The sequence below is a fragment of the Trichosurus vulpecula genome, chromosome 4 (assembly GCF_011100635.1).
Source record: "Trichosurus vulpecula isolate mTriVul1 chromosome 4, mTriVul1.pri, whole genome shotgun sequence".
In the NCBI taxonomy this organism is placed as follows: Eukaryota; Metazoa; Chordata; class Mammalia; order Diprotodontia; family Phalangeridae; genus Trichosurus; species Trichosurus vulpecula.
Window position 1 is genome coordinate 131,561,866 of NC_050576.1, and position 23,218 is coordinate 131,585,083.

At 35.9% G+C, this 23,218-nt stretch overlaps 1 protein-coding gene across 1 annotated transcript in view; it reads right to left on the reverse strand.

The window, feature by feature from the left end:
- Nucleotides 1–23,218, reverse strand: part of ACBD3 (acyl-CoA binding domain containing 3) — a 42,997-nt gene that overhangs the window by 19,254 nt on the left and 525 nt on the right. The window lies entirely within an intron of this gene.

The window sequence follows — 23,218 nt, forward strand, 5'->3', positions numbered from 1 at the left end:
TTATTTTTAAAAAGAAATTGTGCTTTATAATAACAATATCCATTATGTTTAACAATCTGCACTAAAATCGCTCTACAGGAGCTATGCCACAAAATCATCTTATTGTAGCCAACAAAACAAGGTTTTTCTTTAACTTTAGTAACTAAATTTAGTAACTAAATACTATGTGAGGTAGTGAAAGAATAAAGTGTGAAGACTTCACAGGGAATATGTATATATGTATTTATATCTAAAATGTTTGAGAATCAATATTTAGAGAAAAGGGAAATGGGATAAATTTGAGTCTGTGGGAATCTTTTATTTAGCCTTTAGGAATGTCTTTCTCCCCCTCCTCCTTTAGATTTATAGATGTCACCTCAGCTGTAAATGGAATACAGGATTGTGAAAGCTTCCCTATGAATAACTCATGCAAGGCAATATTCAAATAGAGATAGTACAAATTTAGTTAGGACGTGAACCTCACTAGGCCTAAGTTTCGTTTTCCTGTAAATCATATGATTTCGGGGAAACCAGATGATATTCCCCTCTCCCCCTCCCCTAGCCTACTTACAAACGGCCATCTTAGCATTAAAGTTTCCCTATAAGGTAATTCTGTAGTTTCTGTGCTTGTATTGGGTAAAAACTTATTCCTAGTTAGATTGTGAGGCCACTCGTCTCCGCAAATGGGGACAGGGGTCCAGCCTCTGGGGTAGGATTTCTTAGAATTGTTTGTACAAGGGTATATATCTCCCTGCTTGCCTCCCACCCCACCCCTCCTTGCCTCTCTTCACTGCTATCTCTGCCCTGATAGTGAGAGATGCCCAACTCTCGAGGCTTGATCAAATAAAGCTTCTGGTTTTTTTCTGCCTTGAGAAACCAAGACATCTCTGGTTTTTTTCTTACTTGAGCCAGTGGTCTTTTGTCCCACACAATACTAATATATAAAATCTAAAATAGATCCCCACTCACCCCTACTCCCCAATACCATTCTCTACTCTAGGGAACAGTGTCATAGCTGTGTGCCAGTATATGTGGCTAAGGCCTATATACAGAAGGCAGTCCATCTGCCAATGGAGCAGCTGACCAGTAAAAAAAGAACCTGTAAAGTTGAAAAAAGCTTGATCGAGGTCTTTAAAACAAAATGGAATTCAAAGATTATTTTCAAAACACCACTTCTGAGTTAAATGAATTAGCATTATATGTCAAGAAGATATAGAACTGTGTAGCAATACACCTAAATAAGAAGGAAAAGCATCAGGGAACACATATGGGTTTGGACAAAAAGGCAGAAACATATGATAATATGGTGGGATTACGTTACACAATATAAAGAAGAAAGGAATGTGTTCCTGACACAGAGGCATGTTACAGCTGTGACGTATCACTCTCCATCTTCTGAAGCTCCCTGACTACTCAAAGAAAAGTATCTGATAAATCCTTAACTTGGCTTTTGATAACTCCCTCACTTAAAATAAGGTGTCAGAAGCGATGATATAAACTGTCACATTAGAACTAACTTCCAACCAGAGAAGAACTAGCTGAAGAAGGGAATCAAAAAAATCATCTTACCTTAGACCTTGCAAAGATGGAAATAAAAGACATGTCCAAACAATACTGCCTAGACTTCCAGGAAGCCAATTTCAAAAAGTTCAGAGAAAAGACAGGCATGATCCCTGGACTAGAAATTTTAAGATGACAGTTCCAAAAGGAACATACCCAGTTAAAAAAAAAATTCTGATCACATAATAGCAAATTATGTTAATAAAAGAAGGAAGTTGGATTTTTAAAATGGCTTCATAAAAAGCTATTTTTTAAGAGGTTATTAATCTAAGGTTTTTAAAAGATGTGTAAAAGATAGGAGGCGAGCTATATAATCAAGAAAGTATAAAGGCCATAAAAAAAGACAAGAACAAAAAAGAGCTTTAAAAATCACATCAGGATTTATAGCAGCATTTTCTGTAGTAATAAGGAACTGAAAAGAAAGTATGTATCCATCCAATTGGGCAATGGCTAAACAGATTTGTGTCATGTGGATGTATCTGAATAATATATATACTGTGCTATAAGAAATGATGAATACAAAGAAGCATAGGAACACTTGTGTAAACTGATACAAAATGAAATGAGAACCAGGAAAACAATATACATGATAGCTATTACACTGTATGTGGAAAGAACAACAAAACAAAGGTGAATGATGTGAAATTATAATGACCAAACTTAGTCCCAAATAAGAAAAATGAGAATGTATCTCCATCTCTCTTTTTTCTAAAGCTGTGGATTTGGAATACTGCACATATCATCAGACTTTTCTGACATGTTGGTTAGTTTGCTTAAAATTTTTCCCCCTATTTTTTTTTATTGTTATAAGGGACAGCTCTCTGGAAGTCCTTAGGAAATCTTAGATTATTAGTCTTATCTTAAAGACTTATCTTTTATGGAAAAAGTAATATAAAAACAAAATATAACAATAAAATTTTAAGAAATTTTAAAAAGAAAGAAAATAGGTTTAAGCTACATTTCTCAAATAAAATTCACTGTATACCATGAAAAAAAAACTACATCAGGATAAAAAGGGAAATGATTACTGAAGAGGCCTGCTGACTGAGGTGGATGGTAAATGATAATGGTTAACAAAGATAAAGTGAGGCTGAACAAATTGTAGAATATGAATGTAATGCAATACTATTGTGCTATAAGAAATGATGAGCAGGCAGACTTCAGAAAAACCTGGAAAGACTTATATGAACTGATGCTGAGTGAAGTGAACAGAACCAGAAGAACATTGTAAATAGTAACAGCCAAAGTGTGAGATGACTAACTTTGACAGACTTAGCCCTTCTCAGCAATGCAAGGACCTAAAACAATTCTAACAAACTCATGATGGAAAAAGCCATCCACATCCAGAGAAATAACTATGGAGTCTGAATGCAGAGTGAAGCAGACTATTTTCTTTTTTGTTTTTTTTCTTTCTCATGGTTCCTCCCATTCATTCTAATTCTTCTATACAACATGACTAATGTGAAAATGTTTAATAGGAATGTATATGTAGAGTCTATATCAGACTGCATGCCGTCTTAGAGAGGGGGAAAAAATTTAAAACTTGTGGAAGTGAATGCTGAAGACTAAAAATAAATAAACTTATAAAAAAATACAAAAGGGATGGTTTTAGAGAAGCCTGGGAAAACTTATATGAACTGATGTGGGATGAAGTGAGCAGAACTAGGCAAACATTTGATATAATAAAAACAATACTGGAAAGACAAACCAAAAAAAAAAAAAACCCCAAAGATAAAGTAGAATGACTCAAACACTATTTTGCTTCCATTCGTTCCATTCCATTCATCCCAAATTCAAACTTCATCTCTTCCCCAAGCTCACTCCTCTTCCTAATGTCCTCCTTTCTGTTGAGAACATCACTATTCTTCTAATCACTTGGATTAGCACCCTGGCATTCCTCTTGCACTCCTCACTCTTCCTTACACATATTTATTCGGTTGCCAAGTCTTGTCAATTCAACCACAGCATCTCTCCCATCCATTCCTTTCTCTCTACTCAGGGTTACCACTCTGGTTGAGAACTTCATTATCTGTTGCCTGAACTGCTGTCCTTATATTTAGTCTCTCTCCTCTCTAATTCATCCTCCATACAGCTGCCAATGTGGTATTCATATGGCACAGATATGACCATGTCACTTCCCTTTCCAATAAGCTTTAGTGGATCCCTTTGAAAGATCAAATAAATACAAATCCGTTTGGCATTTGAAACTTTACAATGTAGCCCCAGCCTATCTTTCCAAGCTTATTTATTGATTATTTTGCTTCATAATCTCCTATGTACAGCCCAACCAGAGTGGCTTCACTGTTCCTTACATACAATGTTCTGTCTCCATCTCAGTACTTTGGGCTGTTCTCTCCATCTGGAACACCTTTCCTCCTCCCTATTCATCTTAGAATCCTTAGCTTCCTTCAAAGTACAAGCTAAGTTACTTCCTGTATGAAGTCTTTCCTGATCTCCCTCCAAATAAGTTAACTTGTATTTACTTAATACATACTTACATTGGTAATATATACATATGTATACATACATACAAATACACATACACACATACACACACACATATGTGTATATATATATATATAGATAGATAGATAGATAGATAGATAGAATAGGAACTTTTTGAGGGAAAGGAATGTTTTTGTTTTTATATTCCCAGAACTTTGGACACTGTTTGGCATATTTATTTCATTAATATAGGGAACTATCAGTGATGAAACTCCCTCTAACAAAGCAGATTTGCACCTGGTACTCTGCAATTTAAAGTCTCAAAGAGCTGGCTGAGGACATAGAGTAGTTAAATAATTTGGCATTGTCACAAAGCCAGTATACGTCGGCGGCAAAACTTGAACCCAGGTCTTCCTTACTCTCAGACCCTGTATCTATCGTGCTACCTCTGTAGGACATAGAAGCATAATAAATGCCTTTATATTGACTGATTTTCTTTTTCAAGAATGATGTTCTTACCAGAAAGGGTAAGAGAATTGGTTAAAGGACACTGGAATCAAATATAGGTGAGGAGAATGAGAACAATGAAATGCTTTAAATGAATTCAAAATACTTGGCCAGAATGAATGACAGACACCCCAGGCTGCTAAAAAGAACTTGCCGGTCTGATAATTGAATTGCCAACTGTCAATAATCAAAAGGAAAAACACTGTCAGGCGTTCTGGAAGACAAGTTGTGCCATCTTATTCCACAATCTACAGGCTGGCAGACTTGATTTTGATCTCAGGCAATATCCTAAAGCATATTAAATGGCTAACTTATAAGTACTTAAAAGGGGAAATCTCAATAACTATGAGGCTGCATGGGTTCACAAAGAACAAATCATGGCAAATTAGCCGAATTTCCTCCCTGCAGGTTTACTAAATTGAAAGAATAAGGAAAAGGTGGCCATGTAGTAGATTTGGATTTCAACCAAAAGCATTCTTATCTCCATTTTAAAGCTGAGAAAACTGAGGCTTTATCACATGACAAAATTACTCAAGAAATTTCTTAAGGACAAAATAAGGAAATGTGGACCAGATAATTAGTATAGGTCAGATGACCAATACACTTATATTAAAAGACTAATCCATATTAACCTAGGAGAAATTTTTCAATGGTCTGCAGCATCTACCTCCACTCTTTTCTGATAAACAATTATTTCTAGAAGTCAGTGATATACTGGGAAGGGTAGCTACTGGGTTCCAAAAGACAATGACAGGCTGAACTGAGTCAAATTTATAAGAAGTCAAGTAACTGAGTCAAATTTATAAGAATACAAGTCATTCCCAAATTGATAAATGGTCAAAGGATATGAACAGGCAGTTTTCAGATGAAGAAATTAAAAATATCTATAGTCATATGAAAAAATGCTCTAAATCACTACTGATTAGAGAAATGCAAATCAAAACAACTCTGAGGTATCACATCACACCTATCAGATTGGCTAATATGACAAAACAGGACAATGATAAATATTGGAGATGGGGGAAAATTGGAATGCTAATGCATTGTTGGTGGAGTTGTGAACTGATCCAATCATTCCAGAGAACAACTCAGAACTAGGCCCAAAGGGCTATAAAACCATGTATACCCTTTCACCCAGCAATATCACTTCTAGGTCTGTATCCCAAAGAGATCATAAAAATGGGGAAAGGACCCATATGTACAAAAATATTTATAGCAGCTCTTTTTGTGGTGGCCAAGAATTGGAAATTGAGGGGATGCCCATAAAGTGGGGAATGGCTGAACAAAAAATGACAAGTAGGATGCTTTCATAAAAGCCTGGAAAGACTTGCATGAACTGATGCTGAGTGAAATGAGTAGAACCTGGAGGACATTGTACACAGTAACAGAAACATTGTGTGATGACAAACTTTGATAGACTTAGCTCTTCTCAGCAATGCAAGGATCTAAGACAATTCCAAAAGACACATGATGGAAAATGCTATCCACATCCAGGGAAAGAACTATGGAGTTTGAATGCAGGTGGAAGCATACTATTTTCTCTTCTTTTTTTGTTTGTTTCTTCTTTCTCATGGTTTTCCTTTTGGTTTTAATTCTTCTTTACAACATGACTAATGCAGAAATATGCTTAATATGAATGTATGTGTATGGTACATATCAGACTGCATGGCGTCTTGAGGAGAAGGGGGAAAGGGAGGGGAAGAAAATTTAGAACTCAAAATCTTATAGAAGTGAATGCTGAAAACGAAAAATAAGTAAATCTAATTAAAAAAAAAAACAACAAAAATCAGAATCACATCTGACATAGTAAAGCATCAAATGGGGACTTTATTCTTTAATGACAAGTCAAAATTCTGAAGAATATTTTAATTACACTGCATATTAGTGCACAGATCCAGAAGGGTGACTGCAATTCTAAGGAACCTCAAAGCATTATCACATGAGTAACCGTTGAAGAAACTAGAGATTTCACTTGGAGGGTAAAAGATATGATAGATATGATATCATCATTATCTTCAAATATCTGAAGGGTTAACATGGACAAAGGATAGATATACTGTGTGGTAAAATTAAGATCAATGTGTATAAGTTACACAAGGGCAGATGTTGGCTAATATAAAGGAAAAATATTCTAATGCTTAGAGCTAGTCAAAAATGAAATGTACTATCTGATGAGGTAGCAAGCTTCCTGTCACTAGAGTTGTTTAGCACTGGAATTTAACAACTCACATTTTATATAAAAGCCTTTCCTTCATAATTCCATAAGGTACTTACTAAAAGCATTCTTATCCCCATCTTACAGATAAGAAAACTGAGACTTAAAGAAATTAAATGACTTGCCCAAGGTCATAAAATTAGTAGGCTAAGATTCAAACCCAAGTCTCTCCTGTCTCCAGTCCCAGAGCTCTTCCCACTATATCACACTGCTGATTCATATCCTGGGTACAGGATGAATGCCACTAAAGTGGCATTCTAGGGATGCCATGACTATGTGAATTTTAAAATGTAATGAATAAAGTTGACTCTCCATTTTTCAAATTAATACTCAAAATTTGACTATTTAATTGCTTATGTCTTGAATCAAGAATTTCCCTATACTTGGGCAGTTCTCACCTGCTAGTCTGCCTGTGTATACGCCCAGTTAGGGAGTACAGTGGATTGACTGCTGGCGCCAGTCAGGAGGATCTGAGTTCAAATGCAATCTCAGATACTTACTAGTTGTGTGACCCTGTGCAAGTAACCTTGTCTGCCTCAGTTTCATCATCTGTAAGACAAGCTGAAGGAGGAAATGGCAAACCATTCCAGGATCTTTGCCAAGAAAGGCCAAATGGGGTCATGAATCAAACAATAACAACACCCATTTGCAAAAATGACAGTTAAAAAGCCTCACTTAACATGTGGGTATATGAATAAACTGAACTGATACAGTAGTTTCAGCTTTTAATAATTTTAACAGGGCATCCAGCTTGCAAAGACATGATAAAACACTTGCTACAGTGTAAGTATCATGAATTGCTATACTCAAAACTCATCCATTCCAACCATTATGGTCACCTTTAACTATCTTTTCTATTTTGTCAATTAAAAGTAAAACCAAAATTGGAACCTAAGAAATCCTAACCAACCTCTATTCCCTGAAGGGGACACAGTGGCAATCTCTACCAGATCAATGTGTGCTTTAAGCAAATAAATAAGGAATACTAATTATCAGCAAGCTTCAATGGCACATTCTATTATATTAAATTTTTGTTTTTTCCTTAAAACGTTCAAAGGGGGAAAAAGCACTATACATTTTAGTTTATTTCACCCACATGCAAAATGTACCTAAAAATTTTTATTGCAAAAGAAAATGTTCATGTAAAAAACAACTCCAGGACACAATTTTGTGCATGAAGAATTACTTTAAAATCGCTATTAACCTCCCCTCAGATTATTATGGTGGTCTTTAATTGGTCATCTTATTCATACTGAAAAGAAAAATGCAAGCCAAAATTTCAGCTGTTGTATTAGAGCTAGGACTAACTTTCCCTATTTATACTTCCACAGTCAACAGGAAGGATGAAAGCGACACCTTAGAATCACATGCAGCATGTTACAGTTTTCCTAAGTTTTCCCATACAGATGGGCATTGTCTCCACTTATAAAAGCTCACTAAGAGTCTTGCAAAGCCAGAACTAGGCCTCATCTTGGCCTTTCAGCCTCTTTTGTACTACACTATGCTACCTGGAAAGATGGAGAGAAATAGTAACAGAATTAGAGCTGGAAGGGACCTTTTAAGTCATCTGAATCTTTCCATTTTACAAATGAAGGAACTGAAAGGCTATAAACACGTGAATTTTCAAAAAAATTCTCCAAAGAGAAAAGTGGCTGATAGTGTCACTTTCTTACATCCATCTATAATGCACATATGCTTATGTTTCTATAGAGAGGCTCGATAGCACTAAAATATTTAAAAGGTATTTCAAAGATCAATATTTCTAATGATAAAACCATAGAAGAGTACAACATAAAGCATTTTACTCAGCACTACAGACCCCTACAATCATCTGTACACACACACACACACACACACACACACACACACACACACACACACACAAAACAGGAAAATGAGTAACAGGATATGGGTAAGAATGCAGCACAATTCTGAAAACACCCGAAGGAGTTCCGGTTGGTAATCCTGCAAACACAACAGCATGAATGCCACCTTAGTACTGGAATACTACCTAAAACTGAAACAAAACCCTAGCTTAATGAGAATAGCATTAGTTTAAGAACATAAAACTACAGAAGCATGTAACAAACACAATACAGAAACTCAGAAATAGTTTTGGTATTTGATACCAAGGCAATTTCATGGAAAACGATGAATCTGCCACTAAAAATGATTAATTTATAAGATCTATATATTCTTCTTTCTTTTGGGGGGAGGCTGACATTTTAACTCTCTGTTCCCTATCACCATAAAAGTAACATGAGAGGCGGTGAGGGACACTCAAAGAGACATTTGGGTTCAAATTCCACCTCACGCATTTACAGGTTCAGTGACTATGAGCAATGTGCATCTTATTTGAGCCTCCTTTCCCTCATCTATAAAATGAGGATAAGCTGCTACTTGCCTCTAACACTTAGTACTTGTGTGACTTTACGCAAATCCCTTAACATCTGTAAAATGAAGGGGTTGGACTAGATAACCTTTGAGTCCTTTCCAGATCTGTATCTACGTTTGTTCCATACGATTACTGTGAGAATCAAATGAGAAACTCCACGTAAATGAAGTGTTTTACAAACCTCAAAGCACTAAGTAAATGATCTCTATTATTTAGTGCATAAAGTTTGAAAGGTCAAAAACATGTAAAATTTCAATTCAATTTTTTAAAAGTGAAAATTATTGATAAGGTGGCTCTAATAGGTCAGAGCCCTGAAAAGCTAGTTCAAATAGTTGATACTATTCTGGGCTCAGGATTAAAGAATTAGAAATTAATTCATCAGAGTAATTTTCAACTATCAAATAGACTAAAACTATCCCTGCTTTATTCCAGTTCCCAGAAGAGAGAGGGCTTTCCAAAGCCACCCTCATACCCAAATGACCGGGCTAGGATCAGAACTATTTGGCCAGATAGTTTGCTACATGACAGTGTTTTGTCTAAGTCTAAGATGAGAATCTTGCAAGGCTTCGGAGTAAGAACCCCTCACTGTCTATTACAGAATGCCAAATTCCACAAGAACTCTAGCAATGAAATGGAAAGACTCTCAGACTACGAGATCTCCTTTCCTCTTCACCAATAAGTGAACTTTGGTACTTAGGGTTATCTTAGCCGTAACAATAACAACTTATTATTGCAAATGTCAGTTTTGTGGTGCTTTCAAGTTTGAAAAGCATTTTACATACATTCTTTTATTTGAGCCTTAAAACAATTCTCTGAGGTAAGTACTATAAAATATTAACATCTCCATTTTATAGATAATGAAACTGAGATTGAGAGGCTGTGACTTTGCCCATGGACACAGAGCTAGAACTCAGATCTTCCAGACTATAAATATAGCACTTTACCTCCTATTCCATGCTACCTCTCTGTCACGCACATGTCCCTTAATATTCTGCCCCATACTTTTGAAGATATTCAAACAAATTTAGATATTTTTTTTAACTCTGTAGGAAAAGGAAATGGACAAGGTTAGTGTGTGGTAAAAGGCACATGGAAAATGCACTGGACTGAGAGTCAGGACTAGGTTTGAATATTTTCGCTTAAAGCCTGTGAAAGTGGCTAAGTATGCTCTTTGGGCTTCAACTTCCCTATCTCTAAAATGAGAAGGCTGAATGAACCAGAGGCTTCTAAAGGCCCTACAAATTCTCCATCTATGATTACCAGGAGATAGGGTAATAAATGCATTCAACTCCCCAAGATAAAGCCAAGAGAATACTTGCTATTGCTCTTCTGTGAATGAATGTTTTGAGATACTTGAATAAGGGTTGCAAATGATTAAAAAATGAAAATTTATCGGACATGTCAGGCTTTTTGAATGTTGAGTTCTTTAATTTCCTCACAGGCACCATGCCTGAAAAAACTTTAAAGATAAAGATTCTAGAACTGTAAAGAATTATTTTATTGTAACAATCTAGAGGTACCTGCTATTATTAACCCCAGTTTACAGATGAGGAAATTGAGTCTCAGAAAAGTTAAGCACTTTGTCCATGGCCATACAACTAGTAAGTGGGATTCCAACCCAGGTTTTCCTGGCTTCAAGTCCACCACTACATCATACTATTCCTCTTACTGATAAACTATTTGTACAAAAATATTCAAAGCAGCACAATCTGTAAAAACAAAAAGTCATAAACTGATTATGAGCCCAACAACTAGTGAATGGCTGAAAAATTGTGGAATGTGAATGAAGGTCCTTTCTAACTACAGATGGATGACCCTATGATTTCAGAAATCTTCACCAGCAATGAAAAATCACTGAGTCATAAATAACAAGTATGAAGAATTCACAGAAATGTGGGAAAACATATGAAACCAGGATGAAGAAGGTAGATCCAAATGAATATAAACATACTGTGACTCCATATGTAAATAGACATTAAATGGCAACAAAACTTAGGTGAAACACATTATTACTATCCTGCTAGTACCAAAGACTTCCTTTTTTTTGAGGGGAAGGGGTAAGGGACGAAATGGATGATAGGTATAGATAATTCCCTCTTTTGGAGAATTACACTTGTTATTGAAAATGACCGATAATAAAAGAATCTGTTTTTCCCAAAAAAAGAAAAATTATCTCAATCCTTGAATCTGTAGTCTTTAAAATCACAGCTCAAATTCTAATATTCATTAATGCCTATTTATTTACTTCAACCTATTCTCCAACTTACGAACAATAATCCCAGTCCTATCTATTCTTGATTTTTTTTTAAAAGGGCATATTGTATATGTCTGGCTTGATCCCTTGTTAGACTATAAACTCCAAGAGATAAGAACGTTATCTTGGAGAAACAGCCTACTCTTGTGGAAAGAGTGCTGGATTTGAAACGATAGGACCTGGATTTTGCTCTGCTACTTAGAACCTGTATGACCTTGGCCTAGTCACTTCAGTTCAGCCCCAATTTCTTTATCTGTAAAATGGGGGATTGGACTAGATGACCTCTAAAGTCCTTTCCAGCTTGAATCTATCATCCAATTCTTAAATATATATATTAATATGGTACCTTTAATTTCTATAAGACAGTATCAGTACTGATGTGGGTACTGAGAATTTTGAATGTAAGCTTCTGGCAAGTAGGAATTGTTTCATTCTTTGCATTTGTATCCTCAACGCCTAGCACAATGCCTGGTACACAGCAGACAGCTAATAAATGCTTGTTGTTTGACGACTGAAAAGATCCCAATTCTCGTATCATGAAAACAATCTAGTCTTAACAAGAGTATGCATTTGGAACAGAATTAACTTAAAGTTCTAAGATTTAGCCATTCAAAGGTAAATTATTGAAATTTCATTTTTAAATACTACTTCAATCATCACTATATATCAGACTTTGTATTTAAATATAACATAACCACAAAAATGTTTTCATTTGGTTCAGTAAATAGATTTTATTAGCAAGTAAGATATTTAAATACATACATCTGCAAAACAACCACAATAAAGTTCTGTTAAAATACATACAATGCTAAGATAGTGTTTCAGAGTTTTCTTTGGGGTCCTTTCATGTTACAGAACACAGGTGAACTATCTTAATTTATGCCAAGAACAACTAAAAAAAACTAGGGAAATTAAAAAGCTAGGTAAGAATTCAACAGATTAGAATTTACTTAAACTCCTTATAAAGCAGAATCATCTACTGGGACATCAATTACTGTTGCAAGAAATAACTGTCTTTCAGGTTAAAAAAAAATCCTAGGACTGAACCAACAATATTTAAAAGGAAACTGCAAAATGTAGTAAGGAGAGCATTAGTCTTGTAGTCAGGTGGCCTGGAGTACCAACCCCAGCATCACACCTGCAAGCTGTGCAACCTTAAGCAAGTAACTGTATCTGAGCTTCAGCGTTGTCACTTACAAAATAAATGATAGTTAACATTTATATGTCAATTTACATATGGTATCCTTTTATCTACACAACCCTGAGGCAATCGAGGCAAACAAAGGTTAAGTGACTTTCCCAAGGCCACACAGCTAGGAAATATCTGAGGAAGGATTCCGACGAGTTTTTCTGTTTCCAAATCCAGTACTCTATCAACTATAACACCTAGCTAAGTCTAAGACCTAACACCTGTAAACCTCAAAAGATTACAGAAATGTATGTCATTATAACACCACCACCACGCCCTGAACATAGATACGTACTGTTACTGAAACTGAACGAGGAAAAAAAATACTCCAGTCTCCTCTGAGGGGGCAGGAACTGGGGATAATAATAATAGTAACAACCACTTTTGTATAAAACCCACTCTGTGCCAGGCACTGTGCTACGCACTTTACCATCATGTTTGATCCTCTTAAGAACCCTAAGAAAGAGCTGCTACCGTTAACCCCATGTGACATGTCAGGACACTGAGGCAAACAGAGGTTAAGCTCCTTGTCCAGGGTCACAATGCTAGTGTTAGGCTGCATTTGAACCCAGATCTTCCTAACTCTAGGTCCAGCACTCCCATCTACCTCGCCATCTAGCTTGTCCCTGACTTGTTTTTTCACTGGTACAATAATTCAAGGATGAGTAAACTGCCTCTGAAATACAAAAATACAGCATTTTAAAATTCTTTCTTAGGTCTAGGTTTTAAACTGCCAAGACAACGCACTCTCCTTTAACTTCTTCCTTCCCGGTCCTCAGTTTTAGTGCCTCCCCTCTAAAACTACACCCCAATTTATCATATATACATATATATCTTGTTTTTACATAACTGTTTGTATATTATCTTCCCTCATTAGACTGTGAGCTCCTTGAGAGGAGGGACTGTTGTTTGCCTTTCTTGGTATCTCTGAGGCTTTGAAAGTAACCTACTGGATATTTTGTATACTTTAAGAAAAATATAGCTATACATAGTAAATATTTGTGATTTCATATGTGGAAAGGTTCTCTCTAGGAGTTGCCAAATTCAGAATAAAAAAATTTTAATTTATCTTAACACAATCACATTAAAGATTACTCTCAAAATAATAAAATGCAATTTGGATGTTCCCTCCAATGTTCCCTCCTGTGTTGATGTTCTCCCATAAGTTCATTGTGTGAGAGTCTACCCCAATCAACTAATTCCTTAATCTCTCCTGATATTCTACACAAAGATGTCAGTGGAAGACTAGTGCTGTTCACTTGTCATCCAATGTGGCCACATCACTCCCTTTACTTTGATAGTTCAATTAGCTTCCCTATACATGTTGTGGCCTGCTTGTGCCCGCCATGTTTACTGTCATTTGTGTGGCATTCACTACTTTTATTTCTTTAACAACTGTAGGGTCCCACCTCTTCCAACCATAAAACAGAGGTGGAACAATATTAAAAAAAAATACGGGCCTTTAGAAATTTGAGATAGCAAAAGTGTTTGCCATTTTCTGCAGATGAAACATCCCAATCTCCTCCTAATTCTAGTCCATACATATTCACCATCACTGTGATAAACATCTTTTATTATTATGCATATTCAAAAACCTGTTTCCTACGAATCCCCTCTCAGAAGATACCACTGATAAATGCACAGATGAACCTCAAATATTTTGTACAGAAGACAGATAAATATAAGATTAATGGATTTTTTTCTCAGTGGTCCAAGATTCCTTTTTTCCACATCTTTGGTGTCTTCTCTTTCAGATGGGTCAGAATCAATCCTCAAAAGTACGTAATCTCCAAAATGGATTTCCTAGATACACTTGGATTAATCCATATGCTTTTCTGGTCTTTACTATCTTCAATATCATTTCTAAATTCGGGAGCTAAGTACACCCAGGCTTGTGATGTTAGAATGTTAAGTGTGGTGACTTGAAACATCATCAATGGTGAAAATTTTGTCAAAAATCCTTTTCCAGTTCTCTTACACTTACAGTCCTTCCATTCTCATCCTGATTTTGCTTAATTGGGGCTAACACCAAATTTTCTTTCAACTAGTTTTACTCTACCATTGCTTGTCTCTGCTTTATAAGGGTATAGTGCTCATAATCTTCCATCACCCATCCCCCTAAGATTTTGCAAATGAGTTTATGTTCTAAGCCAGTGTTACCTTTGGCCACCATTTATATCTGCTTAGCAAATAAGCTGAGTTGAAGTTAAGGAACATAAGTTTGTAGTGAACTCAGTTGGAGATTGTGTGATTTCCTCCATCATCATTCACATGTGCAGGTATGAAGATGATGAATGGTGAAAGTCCTCCAAGGATGAGGCCTGACTGGGCTTAATCAGTGATATGAGGAGGATAGGGATTTAAATGAGGAGTACCATGTAGAGTTGAACTGGTTGACCAAGGAGTTAAGACAAAGAAAAGAGGAGAGTGGCCAGTGCAAAGGGGAAAACCGAGGGGTTCAGAGACTGTGGGTCGCTGTGAGGATGAAGAGTAGAGTTATGTAAGGCAAGGCAGAGGGAGGGACGAAAAGCTAATAGATAAATGGCTAGATAAGGAGATTTCAAAATTCTTGAACATGGATGTGGTACATATGTGAATGATGGCAACATCAAGAGCATGACCATAAAGGTGTGTGTGAGGGGGGATGGAAGGGTAACTCATGGGAAGTGAGTAGATTGAAGAACTCAGTGGTTAGGGTACTTGAGGGAGAATCAATATCTATGTTGAAGACCTCTAGTATGAAGGCAGAATTTGGGGAGGAAACAAAAACTGCAAGCTGGGTATCAAATTCATTGAGAGATCTACAGACAACAGCAACCAGGATTTTGATAGGGTGGTAGATATGAATAGCATGAACCTCAGAGGAGGAGAGGTTACTGAATAATGGAGGAAGGGGGAAAATCTGAAAGTGGCAACAGGGAGCAAGAAGTATTTCAACTTCTGAGCCTCAACCAGTGAGCTGAGGAGAATGAGTGAAGGTAGATTATTATTCTTTCTTCTAGCTTTTCCCCAATTCTAATTTCTACTCTAACAAATCAAGGATCTAATTGTACACAAACTGTTCAAGCAATGACTCTCATAGTCTTTTCCAGTCTGTTAAAATATAATCAATTTCATTGTCTGTGATGTCATGCATTGCTCGCCATATCCAATATCCTCTTGTTTTCTCAAAGAAAACATGATACCGGGATATGAAACTTCTGTAAACCCTGCAAGTCTTTGGCTTCTCTCATTCCTTGTTCCCAACCTATGCTTTCCAATATATTTCCTCACTACCTATTTCCAGGTTAAAAATCAAGTTATTACTATAACTTTTTACGCTGTAAAAAGCCAAAGCAAAATTAGTATAGCTACTTTTTGTTGATATGCAGCTTCCTAAAAAGACTTTGCTCTCATTTTTACTGAAGGTTATGAATAATTTCATTTTGCCTTTTATCTTAATTAAGCCTATTGACAAGATGTCTTGCTATTTTACAGAACCACTAGAAAAAATAACTGCAGAATGGCTCAAGATTTTGAAAGTATAAAACTGACCATTTTATTATGAAATACAACCAAACAACAACAACTTTCTGGGTCTCAACTTCATGACTGAAAGAATAATCATTCTTTAAAAGGTTTGTTGATGTTTTCATGAAGAATCAAATGCAGGCACTTGACCATTACTATCTTAAAGCCTCACACAAACAAAATTATGTTGCTGGTGATCTGAGAAAGCCATTGTTAGCATTAGAAATGAGGCATAATTCATAAGCAAAGGGAAATTTTTCCTCAATCTTTTTTAGTCTGTTTCCTAATTTTAAAATCTAAGAAAAAGATTTATAAAAGTATACAAAGGTTACTTTGACTTAATCACAGAGGAAAAAAATGGAAACTTTTATTGATTCAGTCTGTAAGATCAAGACTTACTCTTTTTTATCCTATGATACATATCGAACACTACAGTCTCCATACCAAACAGATAAAATAATACACAACAGCTTTTAAGAATCCATGCACAGTGGCTAAAGCACCAGCCTTGGAATCAGGATGACCTGAGTTCAAATCCAGCCTCAGACACTTGACACTTACTAGCTGTGTGACCCTAGGCAAGTCACTTAACCCCAATTGCCTCACCACCACACCCCAAAAAAAGAATCCATGTTCCACAACTGAAGAATGAACTTAAAGATAGGACAGTGGAATACGGGAGGTGCTCAGTGAATAGAGTGCTGGGTCTGGAGTTAGGAAGACTGGAGTTCAAAACTGACCTCAGAGCTGTGTGCCCCTGTGTAAGTCACTTAACCTGTTTGCCTTAATCCAATGGAGAAGGAAATGGCAAACCACTCCAGCATCTTTACCAAGAAAACCCCATGTGTAATATGGTCCAAGGCGTCATGAAGAGGAGACGACTACACAACTGAACAAAAGTGGAGTGGGTATGGAGAGAAATTAAAGTGTATCCATACCTACTAAAAATATCACTATATCCTCTAAACCAGGAGTTCTTACTCTTTTTTTATGTCATACATCCTTTGGAAGTTTAATGAAGCTTATGAACACCTGTTCAGAATAAAGTTTTAAATGCATAAAATAAAGTACATAGATTTACAAAGGAAACTATACCAAAATACAACTATCAAAGTATTTTTAAAATCAAGTTCAGAGACTACAGGTTATGAACCTCTGTGAGTCTAAACCTTTAGCCAATTTAAATAATAGGTAAAATTATAAGGATGCTTTAGCAAGTTAAGGCTAACCTTGAGCTCTTTAAGAAAAAGGAGGAATATAAAAAGAATCAGACGACAACACTTCTGTTTTCTAGAAACATTAATAGCTTTTTTTCTTTTTCCACCTAAATGAGGAATATGCTGGCTACTCACCAGGGAATATTTTTCCAAAGGATAAAAATATACCTTTGTGGTCCCAAACAAGAAAATACTTCCAATAATTTAATTAACAAAAGCATTCTTTCCTTACCACCACCACCCCAAGATGTGACCCTAAATTAAGATGATGACAGAAGGAATGGTAAAGAAGGAATGATGGTTTCAAAGAAATAAATTTTCAGCAAAAATGATGAAGATCAATAATGAAATGTAATTCAGATTGTTTTACCTTAAAAAAAAAAGAGCCTAAAGGGGCTTGGAAATAGCAAAAAGAGCAACTAACAAATATGTCAAATTTTAGGCAGCTTTACAGAAAATGCAAATATAAATGGGGGGGGGATATAAATACTCTCATTTATTCAATTCATGGTAGAATAGGCTGACAGCACGCAATAGTGTCCTAAATGATTCAAGAGAGAGCTTCTAGGTTATATTCTTGCTTAATTTGTTAGTGTGATGACTTTACACTTACCATAAAATTTCTGAAAGCTCTTCTATTTAAAGAATTTGACAGTAGTTATGTAATTTTAGCTACCCAGCCAAAATTGTACACGTCTGGAATCCACTGATCTGCTCCCACCTAAGAAGCAGCACAGGACATGGAGGGCACCTGGGTTCAAACTTTGATATTTAATTAACTGTGTGACCTTGGACAAGTCATGATAGCTCACTGAGACTCAGTTTTCTCATGTTAAAAACGAGAAGAGTAACACTTATAATGTCAGCTTCAAAAAGCTCTTGTGAGAAAGGTGTTTTATAAACCTTAAACCACTACATACACGTGAGTAATTACAAAAAAGTTTCTGAAGCCTCTTCTCTCTTAAAACAATGTGTACCAAAATTAAGAAAAAAAATATGCAACTATTTCTGAGATGTTTTAAAGGCAGTATTGGCAAAGGGTATGAAACAAAGGGTTTTTAAGATTCCTTGAAACTCTGATAATGTCTAGAAAAATTGAGTTAACCTCCTCCAAGAAAAATTTAAAATTAAATAAAATCAAAAATAAAACTGCCCTAATACTGCAATGATATGCAATATACATATTATATGTATATGTGTGTGTGTATATATATATATATATGTATATATATATATTAAATTGGATTTGGTGAAAAAATTTGATTTTTAGAAAAATTATAGCTAAAATTTAAGGGCAATACTAAATTCTCACAATTAGTGATCAAAGTACCTCTAAAGCTGATAATAAACTCTATAAACAAATTAAGATTAATAGTCTTTGTGATTTATGAGAAGAATGTTAACTAGCACTGGTTCATTCACAAAGCAGCCATCTTTTGCAAATGGACCTGAGATAACCTCCAAGTAAGAAAAATCTTTCAAACTTATTAGATAAGAGCTATCAAACTGGAACAGAATTGTTTAAGGCGGAATTGGCCAGAGGCCTAGCTAAATTTTCTGGGGATCCACACTTCTTCCGTGGCCCTCTTGATATCTGCTAGCTGTATAGTTGTGTCTGAAGGCGGGAGAAATGAGCATGTGAAAATGAAAACCTCAAATGACAGTTTCAAACAGCATCTGACCTTGAGGGAAAAAAATTACTTGAGAATTTGCCTACACACATATTCTCTTCCTCACTCCTCCCTCCCCCACCCTCATTACAACCCTATTTCCTATCCTCTAATATGGCCTTTGGTTTGGGGAAAAAAATCCTTATAGATGTTTAAAGGAAAGGTCAAAGGAAAATAAAAACCTTAGGATTTCCACAAAACTATCTATTCTCTATCAGCAATGATAATTCTATCAGTTAACAAGCAATTATCCTCAACATGATAGAAAAATCCACAATTTCTGAATTTTGAAAATTTTAAATTATTCCAACAACAATTCAAACATTTATTGTTTTACTGTGTGCTAGGCACTGTGCCAGCTGGGCCATACAAAGAAAGGCAAGAACAATCCTTGCTCTCAAGTAATTCACATTCTAACATAGTAGACAACATTCAAACAGCTATGGACATGCAAGATAAATGCATGATATAGTCAAGCTAAAAAAGTTTTTCCAAATTCAACTGCCTCTAATATATCAAATAAAAACATATATGAAGTCAAGAATAGAAATTTATACAAAATGGTAATATCAAACTCTTGCTTGGAATCCTGGATATTGTGTGTGTGTTATTTCTTTGTGATTTCATCTAGAAACACAGTCATTCCAACATTTATTAAGCAAAGATCCATACTAAGCAGGAGGTGGTAGAAGCAGAGAAGAAGAAAGATAAACAAGACAGCCCTTATTTTCAAGAGGCTTAAAATCTAGTAAGAAGAAGCAAATGCAATGGGATATATGAAAAGGGATAAAAAGCAAAGCAAAGCAACTTCCGGGTCACTGCTCCACAGTGAACAACTGCATTAAAACAGCTTTTCTGTTTCTTTGAGGATTATAATTCCCAGTGCCCTCAGTTAGAAGAATCAATCTTTAAAAGTATGATACCTAGTCAACTAATGTATTAATTGCAAATGAAACATCCCAAAGGATGAAATTAATTTGTTCCAGGGATAAGAAAATGGCCTGGCAAACTAATGTCTAACCAGTAATAATAAGATTCTACACTTCAATTTTTACTGGTTGCATAGGCTTTTAAAACCCTGAAGGGTTTTGGTTTTTTTCAGTCAAAGAAAAATTTCAAATACTTAACAACACATTTTAAAATTCCTATGTAGGAATCCTGAAAAAGATGTTCCAATACTCGTTTAAAATTGTCCAGCAAAGTCTGACATCAACCTAGATGGTTCCTATTAATTTTTAATTATCCTGAATTTAAGATATTTTAGATTTTCCCCTCTGTTTCTGTTCTACTTTGCATATAGAATGTTCGTTGCCAAATTCAAAATTTTTAAAGTGGAATTTTTTTTAAGGAAGAAAAAAAAATTTCAGACAGGTGTCATTCAACTCTAAAAGTGACCCAGCTATAATTCCTGGTGACATTCATCTGTCCCTCTATCCTCTAAACCTTCCTTTTAGATAGCTATAGCTTCTGAACTATTAACAATTCAAAAATATTTAATTTTCAATACATGTAGCCTATTTCTCATCCACCCAGAAATGACTTTAGTATAAACACTTTATCCTACTGCCATCCCATAACCAGGATCTACTAACTAATTGGTCTATAACTCTTAAAGATCACAACTTTACTCCTATTATTCGTCTTGATCCAAATAGAAAAGCTAAAAAAAAAAAAAAAAAAAAAAGCTAATTCAACTCGACATTGTGTCTCCCTACCCCATTTAATTGAAATTTGCTTTTAAAACAAAACACCTTATGCTTACATTTAACTTTTTCAAACCAATTTCATCTGTTCTTATTTCATCTTCATGCTACAGTAAGGTTATCTCTTGCTGCTCCCACCCCCATGGACAGATATACAAAGGCACAGAGGATTAACAGGATTATAAGGCTAACTCCCAACAGTGGTAGGAGAACCTGGAGTAGAAGTATATTATCTTTCAAATAGGCTAAGATACCCTAATTTTCAAGGTCTCTTTTTATTCTATCAAGTAAAAAAAATATTTCACATTTCAAATCGGTTGAGGAACAGGTAAACTTTTCTGAGCAAAATCCACATAACAATGATCTTGTCACAAATCTTAAAGGAAATTTCACCTTGCAATACTATTTTAGAAAAATGAATCAAAGCCCAAATAGTTTGCTAGGTCAGCAAGTTAGGGAAAAAAAAAACAAAACTACCCTTAGGTGACAAGGAAGGCAAGTCAACTTTTCCATAATTTCTCCTGACCACTTTTGGTCTCTCCCTTTTATTTTTCAATTAAGCATTTGCTATACTAAGCATCTTTGTTGCCAAATGATGCAGAAATGAAGGCCTTTAATCACTACTATACTGATTCTTTAATAAAAATACTCAGCATCAGCTTGAAGCAGCTTAAACTAGGAACTAAATGAACTCTACATCTATCCGGTACCTTTTATTTCTAGGTATGAGATTTCTAGCACCAAGAATAAAGTTTCATACTTTCAGAAGAGAGCTCTACGATCCATGGATAACATGTTATCTGAGTATGGCATCACTTAATACAAGGGTAAATCATTCTACCAATTTTATTCCACTCTTGTATTCTGTGGAGGCTGAAAACTTAAGATAGCAGGCAATAATATTTTGAATTATACTGAGACCAACAGAGCTTTATATAAACGAGGTTTACAAAGAGAGAGCAAGGCACAATGTATAGAAGGCTTCAGGAAAATGTGCATTCAAAGCTCTGACTTTGACCCAAACTAATTGTATGACAAGTCATCTAACATCTCAAGGCTCCTAGGCAACTAAGGTTATAAAATACAGACAGGTGCCTAATCTGCTTTAGTGGAGGGCTCTTCTCAGTTCCCTATATTCCTGATCAAAGATATGCCTTGCCTTCATTATCAGTTCACTCCATAATTCAATACCAGTGTCTGGTTCAAAGTAGGAAATAAATAAATGCTTGCTGACTGACATTTATTAGGGCCTTATTACATGCAAAACACTGAAAAATGAAGCCACTAAACACTGATCACTTAAGTAAAATGAGCTAAACTTATTTTCCATTATTATTTCTATAAGCTGTGTGATCCTCAAAGCTCTGACTTCAGTTAACTATTACAGCGAATCAAGTAGCGGCAAAAAGGTGTAATGAATTTTAAACAGCTTGATCAAACTAGCAGCCAGGTTAATTAATAAGATAAGAAATGTCTGAACTGGTTTGTACAGTTCAAGTCACAGGCGGTTTAGTGATACAAGATGTCCTTAACTTCTATTAAACCTATATAATGTGCAAGGCACATTCTTCAGCAACCACTTTTAAAGAATTTACTAACACATACACGGGAAACAGCATAGACTAAAGAGCGAAGGGGCCCGAGTTTGAATTCTACATCAGTCCTGGACATTGTGGAAGAGATTTTCGAGTATAGGTGACACATGACCACGAGGTCCCTTTCAATTCAAATGTGTAAGTAACTGTATAATAATCATGTGAAAGTGACAAACTCCCTCTCTGGGCCTCCCTTTCCTGCTCTATCTTTTTTTTAAAGGGTTGTTGTGAGGAAAGCACTTTGTCAAGTTATTACCCTGCCTAGCAATAATCGAGTCTCACATGAAGGCATTTTAAACCAAGTTTTCACAAATAAATCACAAATAAATTTGCTGTTCTATCTTCAACAATGGTATACGCTCCTTACCCGTGACTCTGTCAGGGGAAAGGAGATCACCACCAGAAGATTAGCGCAATCGTTCAATTTCGCCCTACCCAGTAGAAAACCACAGCAGACGGACCATGGACTGTCTCGGTTGTTGGTTGGGGTGGAAAAATAGAAGGAATTTCAAGTATAGTAAACAAACGGAATCGACGTACTTTCTAGTTGGGGGGGGGGGGGGGTTGAGACTTTGATAATCCAGAAGTCACAAAGGCCTTAAGCAGAACATTCCTTTCTCTCTGGGTGTGACATACAGGAGGGACTACGGGAAGTTTACTCAGGTACATCCTCTACGGTGCCCTAAGGACACTCATAAACCACGGGGTAATCAAAGGGAATTTCAGGTTAGGACTCTCCGGATTCCGGGGAGTGAGAAAAAAGTTCTGGAAAAAGCTTCTTTCCCCCCCACCCCTCCCGGAAGAACAAAACGTGGCGTGCCTGGAGTACTGTCAAATGAAGTAAAGAAGGTTTTTGTGTTTTTTGTTTGTTTCTGGCTGGGGTAGAAATCAGACCTAGAACGGGACCCTAAGAAGGGAATGGGAGACCGGAGAATTACAAACTGCGCAGCAACAGTGGCCCGGAGAAACCCGAGAAGGT